We start from the raw sequence: 17,729 nt of genomic DNA, 5'->3' as shown, positions 1-17,729 counted from the left end.
CTTGGAGGCAAAGAGCAGCATTTCTAGACGTATATAGCTTTAGGTGTCAGATGCTGCAGAATTTTTGAGAAGAATGAGGATTGAGAAGAGGTCTTTGGTTTTGGGAACTAGAAAACATGATTGATCTTGGAGGCAGTAGTTTCAATCGAATGTGGTGGGTAGAAGCTGGATCATAATAAGTCTCTGCAGAATAAATATGAAATAAGAGGTTTGACTGTAAAGAGAGTGTTTAACATCATAGTTTGTAGACTAAAGGAAAATTCAGGGACATAGTAACCAGATGCAATGTGGGGTTCTGGATTGGATCCTGGTTTGAAGAAGCCATCTATAAAAGACATTTTAAGGACTTTTGGAGAAAATTAGAATATGGAGTAGGTATTAGATGATACTAAGAAAATTATTTATTTATTTATTTTTTAATGTCTACAGCACCTGATATTCCTAGGTGGTCTCCCCTCCAAGTACTAACCAGGCCCGACCCTGCTTAGCTTCCAGGATCAGAAGAGATCAGGCACGTTCAGGGTGGCATGGTCATAGACAAAAATTACTTATTTTTTATGTGTGATAATATTAATTTGAATATGTAGAAATGTTATTAAAATTTTATACCAAAGAATTTAGGAGTAGAATGTCCTAATGTCTATAATTTCCTTTAAAATGCTTCAATATGGAAAGAAAGGGATTAAAAAAAATGGTAACATGCCAAGATTCCCACTCAGAGCTCTAAGTAAGCAGTGGAAACCTTCTGGGTTAGCTGGTTAATGTTTAAAAGCATTCTAGTGATCCAAAATCCATTGTTCTTTCATTGCTTCTAGTTACTTCCTGCTAGTAAGGCACATAGTAAAAGATGTCAAGTCATGTTAGAGAGTTATCTTATAGTTTCTTATAATTTCGATATACATCTAACTTTTTGGAGACTTTTCCAAAGGGTTTATAATAACATACAAAATATCATAACCATAATTAATTAAATTTCCCCTTTCGTTTTCCTCCCTATATTATTTTTATTTCCATTATCCCTGGATTGAGGGTGGGAAGCTCAAACAAATGATGTTACCAAAAGTCTGAGAGTAGAGTTGAGGGCTCTTTTCCACTATCTACAGTGGAGCCTTTGTATTTACTTGAGGAAATGGCTTGAAATAAAACCTTAGAGTGTAAACAAACCTTGAAGGTCCTCCATTTCTCATCTGACCTTGCCTCCTTTTCCTAACCCTTGTCCTCTGCAGCTGCCTGAACGTGGATCTGCTGATGGATCTAAGGTCTGAGCCCACGCACTTCAGACTTGCCGTCTAGTTGTGCTGCCATTGAGATCCAGAATCTTGTGTGTTAGGAAGGACCATGTAGTCTTGACTTCCAGCCCTCTCTGTTGTCCCTTCTCATCTCCACTCTCCTCTTGCCCACTGGCCCTTAAAATAGAGTATTTGTTTTCATCTCAATTCTGTAGCCTGTCTCAAACTCTCCTGCCTTAAGATGAATGCCTTATTCTGAACCTCGCTTATTTTGCTCATACCTCAGTGTTCTGTTGTCTTGCTATTTCTTATTTTTTTGGAAGCAAATTCTGTCACACCTTCCTGTAGTGCTTGTCTGTGAGTGTGCCATTAAAGAAAATCCATGATCCACACCAACTCTGCTTGAGTATGAGGGCTGCAATTTCTGATGCTAGTTTGTATCTTCTGGCACCATTTCCTAAATCATTTTGGAGCCTGCATGCTTTGGACATTTTGGTTGTCAGCCTTTGGAGTCAGGTTAATTTCCTGCCTTCTCCATGCTGTCTTCCTCAAATCCGTGTCACCTAAGTAAACAGTGTTCTACCTGTTCTCGATTTGCTTCCTCTCCTGGGTCACAGATAAATGTAGATGAAAGTGCTGAGTATTTGGCATGCTGTTGAGGATGACACTTGTTTTCCTTTGGGACTTTTCTGATTCGACCGTCTACCTTGAAATAGGATGCCCTCAAAAGAGCATATTAATTAATATGGCAGTGTTTTATAATTTATTCTTTATTTTATAATCAAGACACTGAAATATTTTTCAGTAAGTTTGTTGTGGAGGTCTTACACCACTATCCTTCTCTTTTTTTCCCATTGTAAGTCCTCTAAATCAGATAATGATGTAATTTGACTGAGATGTTTTAGAGTTACCTTCCAATGTAGCAGCAATCTAATATCCTCTTTGCTTTGTAGTTTGTGGCCTAGGTTCAGAGGTCATAAGTAATGTCCTGGTGTTCATGGTCTATTTTCTGCATCACTTATTCACCAGAAAGCCTCTGTGCACAATCAGAATGAACTTACCTGCTGATGATGCAATTGTGTGTGTGTACGCCTATGCGTGTATGGTGTATAACATTTAGAATGGCATATATAGTGGGAACTGGCTTGGCAAGACATGAGAACATAAAGAATCATATTTCATGGGGGAACAAAAGTCTGTATAAAGAGTCTTCTCAGAGAGGTGTGAATGGTTGGCCAGGGTGTGGTCATTTTTCTCCTTGACATTGACTTCCAAAGATGTTTGCTATCATCTCCATTTTTTTCTCTACATACTGGAAGATATTACCTATTATTGATAAAAACTCTTAGTATTTATAGTTTCATCTTGTACTATCTTTTGGGATAATAAGTTCACTCAGTAACTAGCACTGCCTGGAATTTCGTTTGTTTTAAATTAATCTCCCTAATTTTTAAAGGATGTAGACAGTCTCTATCACTTCTTTTTAACCTACCCTTCTTCATCCATAATATAAAGAATTCTTAATCAAGATACTTTAGTCCAAAATGCTTGGTTTTATTTGCCCACGAGTAGATGCAACCAGAGTACATTTTGGGGCAAATAGTTTAATTATTTTCCAGGTTAGTTTTTGAATCTGTAGAATGTTCTTAACAAGATCTTATAATTGTATCCACATGTAGTCTGTAAATATGATATAAAGAACATGCTATGTCATGTTCTTTAAGATGGTTTTAAAATCACCATAAGATGACAAGAGGCCTCATCTTGATCCCCCTTCAAACCAAGTTTTTATACACAGTTCATCTCTTTTATTTTTTTGTGCATGCTTAGATACTGCTTTAAGACATATTACTTTTTGGTAATTAAAAGTGAAATTAGAATGGCTGGAGAGACACAAATGGGTAATCAATCCATTTTTTAATGTTTTATAACTGTTTCCGATATTTATATTTCTTCAGCTTTGTTTTAAAGACATCATTGTATTTTGCATTAAAATGACATTTTTATTTAAAATCCAGTCTACTCACTCACTGTGTATTCTGTATACTATAACATTTTATTTCATTGTATTTAGAGGACCAGAAAAATTATAAATGTGGAAAAGTAAATTATTCACCCTGAGGACTGTTTATTTTTTAATGTAAAGTTGATTTGGGTTTATTTCTTTTCTAAACCACTATAGCAGTTCCCCAATGGAATTATGTTTAGATTTTTAGAAAGTTAACACATAAGGGATGTGAATTTTATTTTTCTACACTGATTTAATGAGCTTTAGTGAAAATCAGAGAGAGTCATGATGGAGGGAGTTTTTTATGTAATCAATATGTTACTGAAAATATATCGATGGACAAGATTTTTGTTAAAGATTCATATTTCAGCTGTTTTATGGAAAATCACTATTTAGAGGAAACCAAAGGTTTTAAAATTAGGGTAAATGGCAATTTTCAAAGGCAAATAACCAATTTTTTCTGTAGTTTAAGTTTTGCCTGTTCAAAATAAGAGTTGCCTGATATGAGATTTTACTATTAAAATGGAGCAATTGAATTGCTGTTGGTGAAAACCTTTCATTCTGATATCTCTGCTCACAGGATTCTTTGGCATGTAATTGGTGGTAAATTTTATATACATCTATAGATATGTACATCTTGCTGTAGAGAATGATATACCAGACCTTGAGGGCTGTGTACATGTTTCTCTCTGAGGTTGGCTAGTCTGAGACACTTATAAAATGGGTACAATCTTGAAACTAATACTAAAATAAAATTAAAAAAAAATAGTCATGTAGATGTTAAGTGCAGATAGGGAATATAGTCAATAATATAGTGCCAGGTGGGTACTAGACTAATTATGGGGATCACTTTGTAAATTATATAAATGTGTAACCATTATGCTGTATGCTCGAAATTAATATAAATTATATTGAATGTCAACTGTAATTGAAAAGTGAAAAAAAAATCAAATAAAATGGGTACAATCAGTGAGCCCCATCTTCAAAAATACTCCTTTCCCTGCTTCTGCGCCTGTTGGTATAAAGACAATAACACTAGCAAAAAGTGATGTTTATTGAACACTTATGTTCCATGCATTGTTCTAACTACGTTTTTACACTAACTCATTTTAACCCCACAATGTCCCTAGTGTTGTCCTCAGTTTACAGGCTCTGAAGGCAGAGAGAAGCAATTTGCTTTAAGTCCCTTAGCTAATAATGGATGGGTTCAGGTTTCAAATTTAGGCAGTCTGACTGTGGAACAGTCAGTTTTAATTGCTACCTTGAGTGGCTTTCTTGGCAGGGAGAATGAGAATTCCAGAATGAAATAGTATATTTTTTTGTTTCTGGACTTGGGCTATGCTGTTGTTGGACCTTCTCTGTATCATGTTATCAGTGCCCACGTACACAGTAATGTTCATCAATTTATCTTTCTCCAGTTTTCTATTTAAAATCTGTTATGACATCACTTCAGGTAGTAAAACTGTTTTGCGAAAAGTTCTATAAATAATAATCTTGAGTGAGTGACTTCTAAGTGGCAATAGGATTGATGTCTAGGAGGGATGGGGCCATTGTGCTAACTCAACGGTTATCTGTTCTGTCTGAAAAGTGGCATTAAATGGAACAAAAATCTTAGGACTAAATTAGTCTGAAGATAGTTCATTATTGCATTTTGTTGAATTGGTCCAAGAATTTTCTGTAATTTTTATAAAAAATAATTTTAAGGAAAAATTATATATTCATATATATTATTGTATTTAAAGTATCCTATACAATATTTTCAGATTCTGAAGATGTAAACTACAATGGAGAATATACTGTCAATAAATAATAATTTTTTTAACATTAGAGAGTAGAGTTATTTAAAATTCTCTTCTTTCTATAGAATAATCATGTTTGTCTAATTTCTGGAGGATGTGCAGATTGTGTTAATTAAGGTAGTGATTTCACACATCCTGTCTCATATAAGAGGGGGCTTTTAAATTGGCCTTAAGTAAGCATTCTCTCTATATCTCAAAGCTCTCAACTTCCAGCCAATGATGTATATACTTCACTTTCCAGGAATCACCATCTGGAGAAGGCCTCGGGTCATAGCAACACCCTGTTAAGTTTGGACTTATCCCACTGACTCATTCTTTGGAATATGTCACCAGAATCCAAGCAACCTTAGACAGAGCACTTTGGTATTTTTATACCTGTGAAATATAAAGATTGTGCAAATTTAATTGAAAATTTGTGCTAATGAGACCTACAAAGCCAAATACATTTGTCCTTTCCCACAATCTATGTAAGTTCATAACATACTTTATTAGAATCCATGTTAGAAAACATGTGAGTCCCTTGTTCCCTTCTTACTGGTTTTGCTACTTCCATCATTTGTCACTTATTGAAGAAACATTTATTGGGCGTCTTCTAAGTAATAGGTCTTAGATAGCATGATTACAAAAGTGAAAAGACATGCTTCTTGTCCTCAAGGCAATGAAAAAGGCAAAGAGTTACATTACAATGAGAAAAAGGCAAAAATATATGTAGGAGTACAGGTCAGTGATGACCCATAGAAGGGTGTGGTCAGTTGTGGCTGAGTTGTGAAGAGGGGTCAAGGAAGTTAAGTCTTGAAGGATGAGCAGATTTTACTAACTGAATGAAAAGGAAAAGGCTTCATCTCCAAAGAGGTGTGTATTCACATGTTATGTAAGGGAAACAGCAAATGATTTTTAAAACAATATTGATTTAAGTGTATACCCCAGACATAACTGGGATGTAAAGCTAAGGGCAGGGGGCCACTGGAAAGGCACCTAGAAAAGAAATTAGAATGAGGCCAAAGTAGTCCTTGTGTAACTATGAAATTGAATTTAGACTCTGTCTGGTGGGTGAATTGTCGTAGTTGGCTTGGGCTGCTAGGACAAAATACCATAGATTGGGTAGTTTAACCAACAAACATTTATTTCCCACAGTTCTGGAGGCTGAGAAGTTCAAAATCAAGGTGCTGGCAAGTCTGATGTCAGGTGAGGACCCACTTTCAGACTCGTACACAGCCACCTTTTTGCTGTATCCTCACGTGGCTGAGAGAGAGATCATCTCTTTTGTGTCTCTTCTTATAAGGGCATTAATCCCATTCATGAGGGCTCATCACCATTACCCAGATTACCTCCCAAAGGCTCCACTTTCAAATACTATCGCACTGGTAAATAGGGCTTTAACATATGAATTTTGGGGGAACACAAAAATTTAGTCTATATCAATGTGGAAGCCACAAAGAATTTTAAGTAGGTGACATAAATTTAGGTAAATCTCTCTAGCTATAATGTGAAGAATGGATTTGAAGTGTCAAGAGTGAAAGAAAGGACCAGTTAATTAAGAGACTATTCCAGTTAATAGTCCAATTGGGAGATGATGGATTCCTAGATTTGGGGATGTATTGAAGAGATCTATACAGAAGAAAGTAGAGTAAGGGATTATTGGTGATTGCCAATCACCAATGTGAAAAGGAAGCTTGAATTCAGGGTGTTCGTACTAAGGGGCACTCGAGAAAGAGTTTTGTGGAAAAAGGTTAGGACATTTGAGTCTGAAGCACTTCTGGGACTTTTAGGTGAAGGTTTTCATAGGCAGTTGGATATCTGTGTCAGCAACTTAGGAATGGCAGTAGGCTGGGGGTTCACCTTTGGGAGTGATCGCGTTGAACTGGTATTGAAGACATGGGAATTGACAAGACTACTGGAGAAAGCACTTTAAATGAGAAGAGAAGGAACCATACATACAACCCTGAATAGCACCAATAGTGATGTTCTGGACAGTGAAGATGAGCTAGCAGAGATTGAGAAAGAATACATAGAAGGACAGAAAAAGAAGCAGTTTAATAGCAACTGGAATCTTATTATTCATGCTTTCATTATCTGTGTCTGATATTTTTCATGAGTCAAATATACTTTCTTACCAGGTATATTGCTTTTATTTTTAAATATATTGATTTTTGATTCCTTGTGAACTAGATAGTGGACTCCAGTTATTTTAGGGAAGGCACTTTAGAATTTGGACCATACTTTCATGTGGTATTTCTAGAGGAAGACAAAAAAATCTAAACTCTTCTGGTTCAATACACCTTCCTTTCCTCCAGGACAGGAGGTATAGAAAAAGGGAGTGGGAAGGAGGTGGGAATTAGAGCAATCTATTATAAGGAAGATATTTTAAGAGAAAAACTTTTATTTCCTAATGACACATTGTTCTTTTACCAGCTATATTTTAAAAGAATACCTAGATTGTGATCACTGATGGTTAACAATGCACTTGTAGTAGTGTATGAGTTAATGTAGATAAGGTTTATGAGCTATTGAAACAATTTGTTCCCTTAATAGTTAAAATTTCTTCCATATTTCCATTGGTTAGTCATCAAATCCTGTTATTTTCTATAGAAGTCTATTGGTATTCTTTAGTTATTTAAATTTTTAAATTAAATTGTTGGCTTAAAGTTTTAGAGATGTGTGTATATATAGATATAGATATTCTGATTGGATATTTTATAATGGCAAAAACTATAACCGTTTAGCTTTTAACAAGTTTAGAAGATTCAACATCACATTATAATATTTGGGAACTTAGAAAAAAGCTGTGTTTTAAATATATGCTTGCAGGTAGATTACAGCACGTGTTTTCCCCAGTGGAAATAACGTCATAAGTGGGACTTAAAGTCAAACCTTGCCAACTGTGGTGTTTTGAAATATATCCAGAAATTCTTTGAGACTTCCAGCGGTGGAGCCTAATTCCTCTCCCTTTCGTGTGGGCTGGATTTAGTGTCTTCTAAGAAATGAGAAAAAGAGCAGAAGTGACTGAGTGTAACTGCAGAGACTAGGTTTTAAAAGGCACCTCAACTCCTTTTTTTCCCTTTTCTCCTGGATTACTCTCACTGAAGGAAGCCAGCTGCCTCTGAACACCCAAATGGCCTATAAAAAGGCCTCTGTAGTGAGAAACGGGGGCTTCCTGCTGAAAGCTTTGTGAGTATGCCACCTTGGAGATGGACTTTCCAGTTCCTGTCAAGTCTTAAGGAGACCATAGTCCTGGTTGATAACCCAAGTGCAACCTCATGAGAGACCCTGAGCCACTGAGCTAAGCTACTCCTGGACTCCCGACCCATAGAAATGGTCGGATAATGGTTGTTGCATTAAGCCACTAAATTTTGTGGTAATTTGTTACCCATAACTAATACAACTACCAAAAAACCTGTTTAACCAGTTGAAACACTCTCTCAAGATTTCCAGTGAAACACTGTTTAAAAATATGATTTTAAGCAAAGTAGACATCATAGAATTTTTTAAAGAATATGATTTGAATACATTTTTTGTGGGGGGAGAAACTACATTTAACGAGAGAAAAAGGAGGAAGGAGATGGGCTTTTTAATTTTGTTTTAAGATTCTAAGTGGGAATTTTGGTGACTTTTCAGTTTTAAATTGAGTATAATTTTATTACATTTGTGACTACTTTTACAAAATTTTACAAAAATTATGTTTTTTTTTTTGATTTGCATATTGAAGTGTTATAATGAGAGATTAAGAAGTGAGAGAGGAAGAATGATGATCTTGAGGCAAGAGTTGAAGAGTTATGTGAAGGAAAGAAAGAGGTTGAAGGAAGTATGAGAAAGAAGTAGAAGCCATTTGGCAGCCAGTGATGAAAAGCAGAAGAGTGGAGAACACAATGCATGCAAATCCATTTGAAAAAGAACAAAAGTGATTTTAATACAGATACTTCCACCCTAATAAGAGGAGAATCCATTGTTCTCTGTGGCAAGTTAGGTTTGAAAGACATTGAGTTCACTGTGGTGAGAGTATGGCCACTGACCATTCATATGTAGAAACCTTGCTTATGAAATGTGGCTGGATCTTATACCACGTCCTACTTCCCTTGTAAGCTGTGTTATGTCACCTAGCTTCATTCATATTTCCATATTGTTTTATAACTGAACATCTGGATTGTTGTCACAAATATTTGTCAGCTGACTGATTGTCTCTTTCATGTGTTCTGTATAAAGGCCAGCTTGATTTTTGCTAAGTACAAAGAGGACTTTCTTGTCCTAATAAGTTCTGCAATTTGTGTAAGTTAACTGTACGACATAGGAAAATAAAGTTGGTTAAAAATGAGAGACATTAGAATTTCTACCTGTGCTGAAAATGTAGAGATGAAACTACCTTGCAGCAAATGAGCTCAAAGGATAATTTCTGTAGTGCTCATAGATACTTTCTTCAAGACCTTTGGAGAGGTGAATTTTTACAAAGGGTTCTGGTAGCCTTTTGGGGCAGCCTCTGCTCAGATAAAAATGATTGCTGACAAATTAAATTTCCTGCTGCATGCTGTCACAGAGGATTTTGGTAAATATGGTATTAATTCATTGCTAATGAATATTTTCACAAACGTGATTTTAATAGGTTACCCATAGTGTGTATTGACTCCTCTTCATTCTCCTCTCAGGTTTATATCTGAAAACATACACACATATACATATATATATTTCCTTAGTATCATTTAGTATTCACTCTGAAGGAGAAAAATAGGGTCTGTCACTTCTATGCAAACTGATGATTAGTGGAAATGCTATTTATAAAATACTTTATAGGTTTATTGCATCAAGATTTTCCATAGAATACTCACACTTTATCCTACTTCAACTCAAACCTGTTGGTTCATAATATTTATATTTAGGTAAAACCAAGGAACCAAATATCTTCAGAGGTTTTAAAAGTTAAAACTGTTTCTTTAGAGATATGTATTTTATTTTATCTTCATAGATTGAAAATTTACAGATTTTTATGACTCCCCCAACAAGTAGCATTATTATGGGAGCTATCTTTTTATGTTTATACAACATGTTCAAGTCAGAAAAAAATGAAGTGCTAATAACATGACATCAGTTCTCTTTTGGGAGTTTTAAGTGATAGAATGAATGTTTGCCTTGGAGAGGCAGCTGAGAGGGTTTTGTCATCTGACAAGCCATATACAGTTAAGATGAATAGATGGAAGGCAGATATGGAAAAGTTTAAGTATAAAGGAGAATTGACTATACAATGGAACCAAGATTTCACAAGCTTTAGCAGAAGCAGTTTGGACTGGAGGAATGGAGGGACAAATAGACCATGTTTGGTATGAATTTAGTTCCCAGGGTAACTGATCTATAGCAGAGTTTCTCAACTGCAGCACTACTGACATTTTGGACGAGACCATTCTTTTCTTGTGGGGGGATGTATGTCCTGTATGTCGTAGAATGTTTAGGAGCACCCTGACCTTTACCTAATAGTTGGCAGTAACACCACTCCATTCCCCAGTTTTGACAATAAAAAATATCTCTCACTTTGCTATATGTCCCCTGAGCAGTGAAGTAGCCAAGTTGACAACCGCTGGTAGATAAAAGCTTGTAGGAAGCATTATATTAGAATGAAAACCTGTGTTTAAAGTTACATAAGGGGAGATCATTGAGGAAGAAGTAACTTTTTATGCAAAAGGAAACTCAAAGGCCCTTTGACTGATATGGCCACCTACAAACCCAACTTCCTGCGTAACTGCCCAGACCTGCTGGGGGGTTTTACTTAAGTTTCGTGGTATCTTCTTGGCTGTTAACTTCTAGAGTAGTGGTCCCCAAATCTGAATGTGCATCAGAATCACCTGGATGGCTTATTAAGTCATTGATTATTGGGCCTCTAGAGTTTCTGATTTAGTAGATCTCATTCAACAGCTCTAAGAGCCTGAGAAAGGTTTTTGCATTTCTAAAAAGATCCCAGATGATTCCGTTTCATCACAAAGAGACCATATTTTGAGAACCAGTTTTCTAGAAGAAACAACCTTTGGATTTATCTGGCATTAGATCTTTTTTGATTACCACTGTGACTTTTTTTTTTTTTTTTATGCACAGAGTTGCTACTTTTAGATTTTCTTGTTTACATTTACTCTTTCCATTTAATATTTGCATTGTTTACTTCCAATGCTCCTTAATTGTCTTTCTTAAGTCACATTCTACACTAATGGATGAAGGGAAGTAACCTCCTCTTTCTTTTACTTCTCTCATTGGCCATTTTTTTTTTTCTTTGCTTCCAGCCACATGGGATTCAGGTTCCCTCATGCTGCATCATGGACCATCTCCCAAGGTCACCCATCTTTCAGGACATCTGTGCTTGAAGGATGAATTACATATACCACGATTGTCAAAAATCTGGGATCACTTAGTATTTGATATTTTGTTTTGACTGTAGTTAACACATTTTTAGGGAATATCTGACTTTTAGATCCTTTTCTAAGTGGTAACTGATTTCCTGGAACTCATCTTTCTACAAGGGACATTTGAATTATTTTGCATAAATGTATAATTTTAACTTGTCCACATCAAAGCTTATCTGTGAATTTCCTGCCCACTCATATATCCTCATGAAATTTCCTTATCAGATTATATTTATTACCCAGTAAATATTACTTAGGGTCATAGATATAGATAGTGTTGTGTTCTTATGGCTTGACTAATAATAAAATTGACACGAGACCAGATTAACAGGAGAAAAATCGTCGTAATACATGCACATGGGAGATCATAAATGAAGCTCAGAGAGATGATCGAAGCTGGCAGCTATTTATTCTTTTATGCAAAGAAACAATAAATTTGTGAAGAATTGACACGATGAAGAAACCTAGGTTTGGATGCTCATTAGCAAGGAATCTAAGCAAAATTTGAGCTTGTGTAGTAAATTAGTAAAGGAGTAAAAAGTTTTTTATACAGGCTTTTGGCTCTGAACTCTAGTGGTAAGGGTGCCATCTTCTTCTGCTCTGCCCCCAGAGCAAGGGGAGCGCTTTTCACAGGGTAGATTTTTTTATTTCCTGAATTCAAGGAGACACTGGAGGGTCAATGTGTCCTTCTTGCAGTGGTTGTTTGTCAAGCGACTTTAATTCAAAGTGATCAATATACCGTTGTGGGATATTTGGGGGCGGCATGCCCTGGGCCCTGACAATTAGCCCTCAGGAGCCCATCACTGTCTATATTTTTATGTGTCAGTTCCTTTCGCTGCATGTTGATAATGAATTCCCTGGCCATGACAAAAGAGAATCACATGATCCTGCAGAAGAGGAAAAAATTATTTTTTCTACTCTTCTGAGTGTTAATAAAAGACAGATTTTAACAGGAGAAAAACGAACAAGTTTATTAATATGTATGCATGAGAAACAGGAAAAAAAATGAGTAATTTCCAGAGGTAGATTAAAATTCAAACTTAAATACCATCTCAATAGGGCAAGATGAATGAGCCCTCAGAAGAATATGTGGAAGATATGATAGTGACAAAATTTTCCTGCAGATAGTGTTGACTTCTAGTCTTCTCTCCTGTGCCAAGTCAATCCTCTCTGGTTGATGAAACTCCAGGAAAGGGGATTTATGATAATTGAGTTCCTTTTGGAAAATCTGCCTTTAAGCAGAAAACTTCTCCCTGAATTCGCTGTTTTGCAAGTGCTTAAAGCTCAAAATAATCAATATACCAAAGTGACATATTTTGGGGTGGCATATTCTGATACCTTTCAATCCCATTTCAATTTTGGGTCAAAAGTAGCCTATTTCCTCTCTAGTGCCACATGGTTTTCCTAGACCTGATCCCACTTATGGAGCTGACCCCAGTGAATCACCATAAGCTGACAATTCCATCACTTCAGATCTTGAAATATGCTTATTTTAGGTGTGTTTCGTGACTGGGGCAATTGGATTGCAAGCACCATTAGAAATGATTGCTCCTTAAGCAGCAGTGAGAGAGGACTTTATTTGATTTCTGCATCAGGAACTTTTTGCTCCCACATTCTCCAAAACTGCCTTCCACTTTTACAAAGCTCTGCCTCCTCTTTGCCAAGCTAACTCCTGGTTATACTTCAGGTGTCAGCTAGCACATGACCACCTCCCCACCGGAGAAGGGTCCTTCTGTGACACCCAGGCCAAGCCACCCTGACATTTGCTCCCTGAACACCTTTCTTTTTCAGAACACTTTGCACAGAGTACACTTTACCTGTAATAATATGATGAATAACTTGCCTGTGAATTTTCTAAGGATTATGTCTGTTTTTTGGGTCACTATAATTCCCTGCTTAGTGCCATTTGCCTAGAAGGACCTTCATATTTAGTGACTGGTGGGTTTATTCATCCTGTCTGCTCTCTGGAATAACACTAAAAAAAAAAATAGAACCTTGCTTCTAAACTTTCCCACTTGTCTGTTCACGATCATATGTCTCCTCTTCTTTTTTCCTCATTGTTTTAATTCTTTAAGCACTGATTAGAGAACTAAGTTCCTTAGCTTTTCTTCATAGGATGTGGTCTCCAGACCTACCATCCTGGCTACTTTCTTCTGGATGTTTGGTTGGACATCGTTTTCCAGGTATCAGTGCAAAACACATGGAAGTGTTCTTTCCTTCTATTTGAACATGAGCCTTCTCTAATACACATCAGGATTGCTTTAATAATTTTAGTACCTGAGTCACACTGCTGACTAATGCTAAATTTCTAATTCCTGCAATGCCTCAGCTATTTGCATGATGCATTTTAATAAGATAAGTGATATATGACCACTATAAACAACTAGAAAGTTCAGATGAAAAGAACAATAATTTAAAATCATCAGTGCTGTCACCCGGAAACATCCAGTGTTAAAATTTTATAAACTTAAAGAGTTCCCTATAAGCTGTCTATATTGATTAGTACATTTATATGTATGTGTATATGTATGTGTGTGTATCATGAGCTCATAGGTTCATTTTATATATATATGCACATTTATATATGGCTCTGCACACTGTCGTGTATTATGATGTCTCTTCCTGTCAGTGAATATAGTTCTGTTCTGCCTTAGGAAGCAATGTGCTTAGTGGTTATGAATCCAGGAATTGAATTCAGATAGACCTGAGCTCTATATCCATTACTTACCAGCTGTATGACCTTGGGTAGGTTCCTTATCCTATCTAAATTTCAGCATATAGTTATATAATATATTAAAATTTTAATAGCAATATAGTTCCTATAGCTAATACAGCATTTTGTTTTATGGATATATCAACTTACTGCATCTTTAGATTAGGTCTCCCTTATACTACAATTTAATTTTGAATTCTGAAACTGGATTTTATGTTTTTAAACTTTATCTTGTTGAGTTCGGCCCAATATTGGGAATAATTTTAAAGTGCTTTTCAATCCTTATATCTTGGATCTGTGTGTCATATACAAATTTGATAATTGGATATTTCATCCAATTATAAATAAAAATGTTAAACTTAGTAAATACAGTAGTATTGCCTCCTCCCATTGTCCTAGGGATGTTAATCCACTAACCAACAGACTTTGGTTAACATTATTGAGCACTGAATCAATCAAACTAATTGATATATTCCTAATCAGTTTCTCTCTCTGGTCCCAAGGAAGGGAAAGAAATCCTGCCAGAAGCCTTGATTGAATAAGAATATGTTATCATTATAATTTTTTCATAATCTAACTTGCAAGTAAGAGTTTCATAAAAATAAATAAGGTTAGATTAGTCTGATGAATTTTTAGTGAACTCAATACTAGCTCCTAGAAATTTTAACATTTTTATTAATAATATAGGCACTCTAGGCATATGATTTAAAACATTAATATCTCCGGAAAAGGAAAAAATCTATAGAGATAAATCCATACCAACATAAAAATATGAGATAGATCCACTTCAGCTTTTTTACTTTAGAAAGTAGTGAAAGATATACTTTGGAGGGAGAAAGGAAAGAAAGGAGAAAAATGGTAGGTTGGAGGATGGGGAGAACTTTTATTTGCTTTATTATTTTTCCTTGGGATAGCACTATATCTCCGAAAAGAAAAAGACCATTCTAAAGTAGTGCCAGGTTTAATAAAGTCATTATAGTATTAGATAAATATAAATAAATGGTGCCCATACCTATTATAAAATATGTGTTTACTATTTGTTATTCACCTGGAGTTGTTCACTCTATACACAAGAATAATTATTATGCAAAATAACACTCGACAAAGCTAACTTCCTTCCTTCCTTCCTTCCTTCCTTCCTTCCTTCTTTGTTTGTTTGTTTGTTTGTTTGTTTGTTTATTTATTTATTTATTTATGTTCTTCAATATACCTCAGTAGGTTTGTAGGGTATTACTTTAAAAGGAAAAGAGACAGAGAAAGACTAAGTGATTTTCCCCAGAGGCTGACAGCTAATTATTAGTGGAATTAAGATCATAGATAAGAGGTTATATTAGAAGGATCTTCACCTGGCTTCTGTAAAATTTCCTCCCATTCTGTCCTGTGTGGGAGAGTGAGCCAGGCTTAAGTAGTTGGTTCTAAAAGAACATCCAGGATCCAGTTCCTACATACTTCCATAGCCTCCTCTCCCACAGCTCCCCATTCCACATCTCATGTGCCAGGAACAACTAGCTGCTAGTAGTTCTTTCCTACACCAGTGCTGCTTCATGCTTTTGTGTCTTGGGCCATAAGACCTATCTAAATAAAGTGCCCATCACACCTTTCTTTACCTAGAATATTCTTATGCCTGTATCGTACTTTAACTCCTTTCCTCCAGGAAGCCTTCTTTAACCTCTGGATAGAGATCATGCATGGTTGTCCTAGCACTTGACATTGCAAGGCACTTGATGTTGCAATTTTCTCTTTATACACTTCTCTTCTACTATAATTTCTTTTACGTTCAGAGCCTAACATATAGTGAGTGCTCAAATATTGTTAAAGTGGGCTAAACTGACAAGCTGGCTGTACCAAATAGACTATGAAAGTAAATCTAAGTCAATTAACAAGTAAATACCCTTAGACCGTATTCTACTTAGAAATTCAGTTTGATTTTTTAAATTACAATTTTCAAGTGATTACTTTAGTAACATCCACTGTTTGTGCTGCTACACATCTAATTGATGATTTGCCCAAATGGGCAAATATGAGTATTTTTTTATCCAGAAGCAACATGTATTACAATTGCAATGGCTAATGGGTTTAGTAAGGTTCTTTAAGGAAGCAGTTCTATTTTAATTCAGATTTCTTAAGAGGCTAGAGGAATCTTTACCAGAAATTGTAGCATTTTGACAATATCTATCTTTTTAAAACATTCTGACAGCCAACATGATTTGATTAATTTAGTTTTTAATAGGTATGAGAGAATTTTAAAATATTATACCCACAGGATAATTTATTCATGGAGAATGATTTTATAAGTGATGAATTTCATTTCTTCTTTTTTGGTAGAAATAGGAAAAAAGTATGTAGATTGCAGTTGCTAACTTAATAATTTTACTGATGACCAAGAATGGAACAGATCTTGCCATGAATTATATAAGCAGTTTAAAAAGCACTCCATATTATTTCTGTGACAGACTGTGAAAAACACAAGGCAGAGAATATAGTTATTAGAATTTTTTCTCTGCAAAAGCCTAACCATGTTGGATTGAATAGTATAGACAGAGAAAGATTGGGTTAGAGTGATTAAAACAGCCGTTCAAGGAATGTATCTTACCGTCAGCCTTGAAGAGCTTTTCTTTTTCCTGCTAAGGAAATCTAACAGGATATTAAAAAACATATTAACCTTCAAAATATGTTTAGATTCTGCTACGCTTCTAAAGAGGATAAATGAGAATGTGAGAGTTATGTTTAGTAGAAGGTTTGACCCATAGAATTTGTAGAAAGGGGTCACTTAAATTTAGTTTGAAAGCCAACACTCTCTCATATGACTTTCTCTAATATCACACCCTTCCAAATCCTTTCTCCACGCAGCTGGTACAGTTATCTTTCTAAAGGCAAATCTGATTACACGATTCGTCTGTTTAAAGCTCTTTAGTGGTGGAGTCTAGACACTTTAGCTTGGCAGACTAGGTCCTCCTTAAATAAGTCTTGGAATAACTGCCCTTGAAATCCATGCTTTCAGTGCCCAGAACACTTCAGCCATTGGCTACTTTTTATTATTCTGCAGCCATCTCTGTCTCCCTGGAATGCATGATCTCTGTCCATTTTCCCAAGGGACTTGACCACTCCCTCCTTTGCACCTATAATCTACCTCTATACCACTGTTCTTTCAAGCCATTCTTTACATTTGTGTATGAAATTACCCTTCTTTCCTAGACTCTAAGCTTTTATTATCTCTGCATGACACTTGGTTGAATAGATTTATGAATGGATTCACCAATACCTGGGAGACACACTGAATGCGCATATACTCAAAAACAGTATCCTTCTTTGAGGTTTTGCTAACAATTTCAGAATGAATTGTCTCCAGCTTGGTGTGTTTTTCTGAGCTTTTATTATTACATTTACTGATTTTGTTTTAATGTTGTAGTTGAAAATTTTGGATATCAGTTAGCTTTGGTTTATAATTTCGACTCAAATATTTACATTCCTACTTTAGGCTGAGAAAACCAGCATTGTCAGCAAAATTCTGAATTTTCACCTTTTTTTCCCCCCATGGGAGTGTATCTTCCAGAATGTGCCCATTGACCCATTTTGCCCTCCAAACGGTGTTTTGGGATTGGCTTA

General features: G+C 35.7%; 1 protein-coding gene and 1 pseudogene across 2 annotated transcripts in view; one reads left to right on the top strand and one right to left on the bottom strand.

Annotated features, from left to right (window-relative positions):
* The window catches only part of FGF14 (fibroblast growth factor 14), a 560,160-nt gene that overhangs the window by 40,535 nt on the left and 501,896 nt on the right, over positions 1-17,729 (top strand). The gene's annotated exons all lie outside the window — the stretch shown is intronic.
* LOC120591904 (uncharacterized) lies at positions 421-539 on the bottom strand (annotated as a pseudogene).

Source organism: Pteropus medius, unplaced genomic scaffold (assembly GCF_902729225.1).
Source record: "Pteropus medius unplaced genomic scaffold, Ma_sr-lr_union100, whole genome shotgun sequence".
NCBI lineage: Eukaryota > Metazoa > Chordata > Mammalia > Chiroptera > Pteropodidae > Pteropus > Pteropus medius.
Note: the sequence above shows the minus strand (reverse complement) of the source record. Positions and strands in the feature narration are given on the sequence as shown.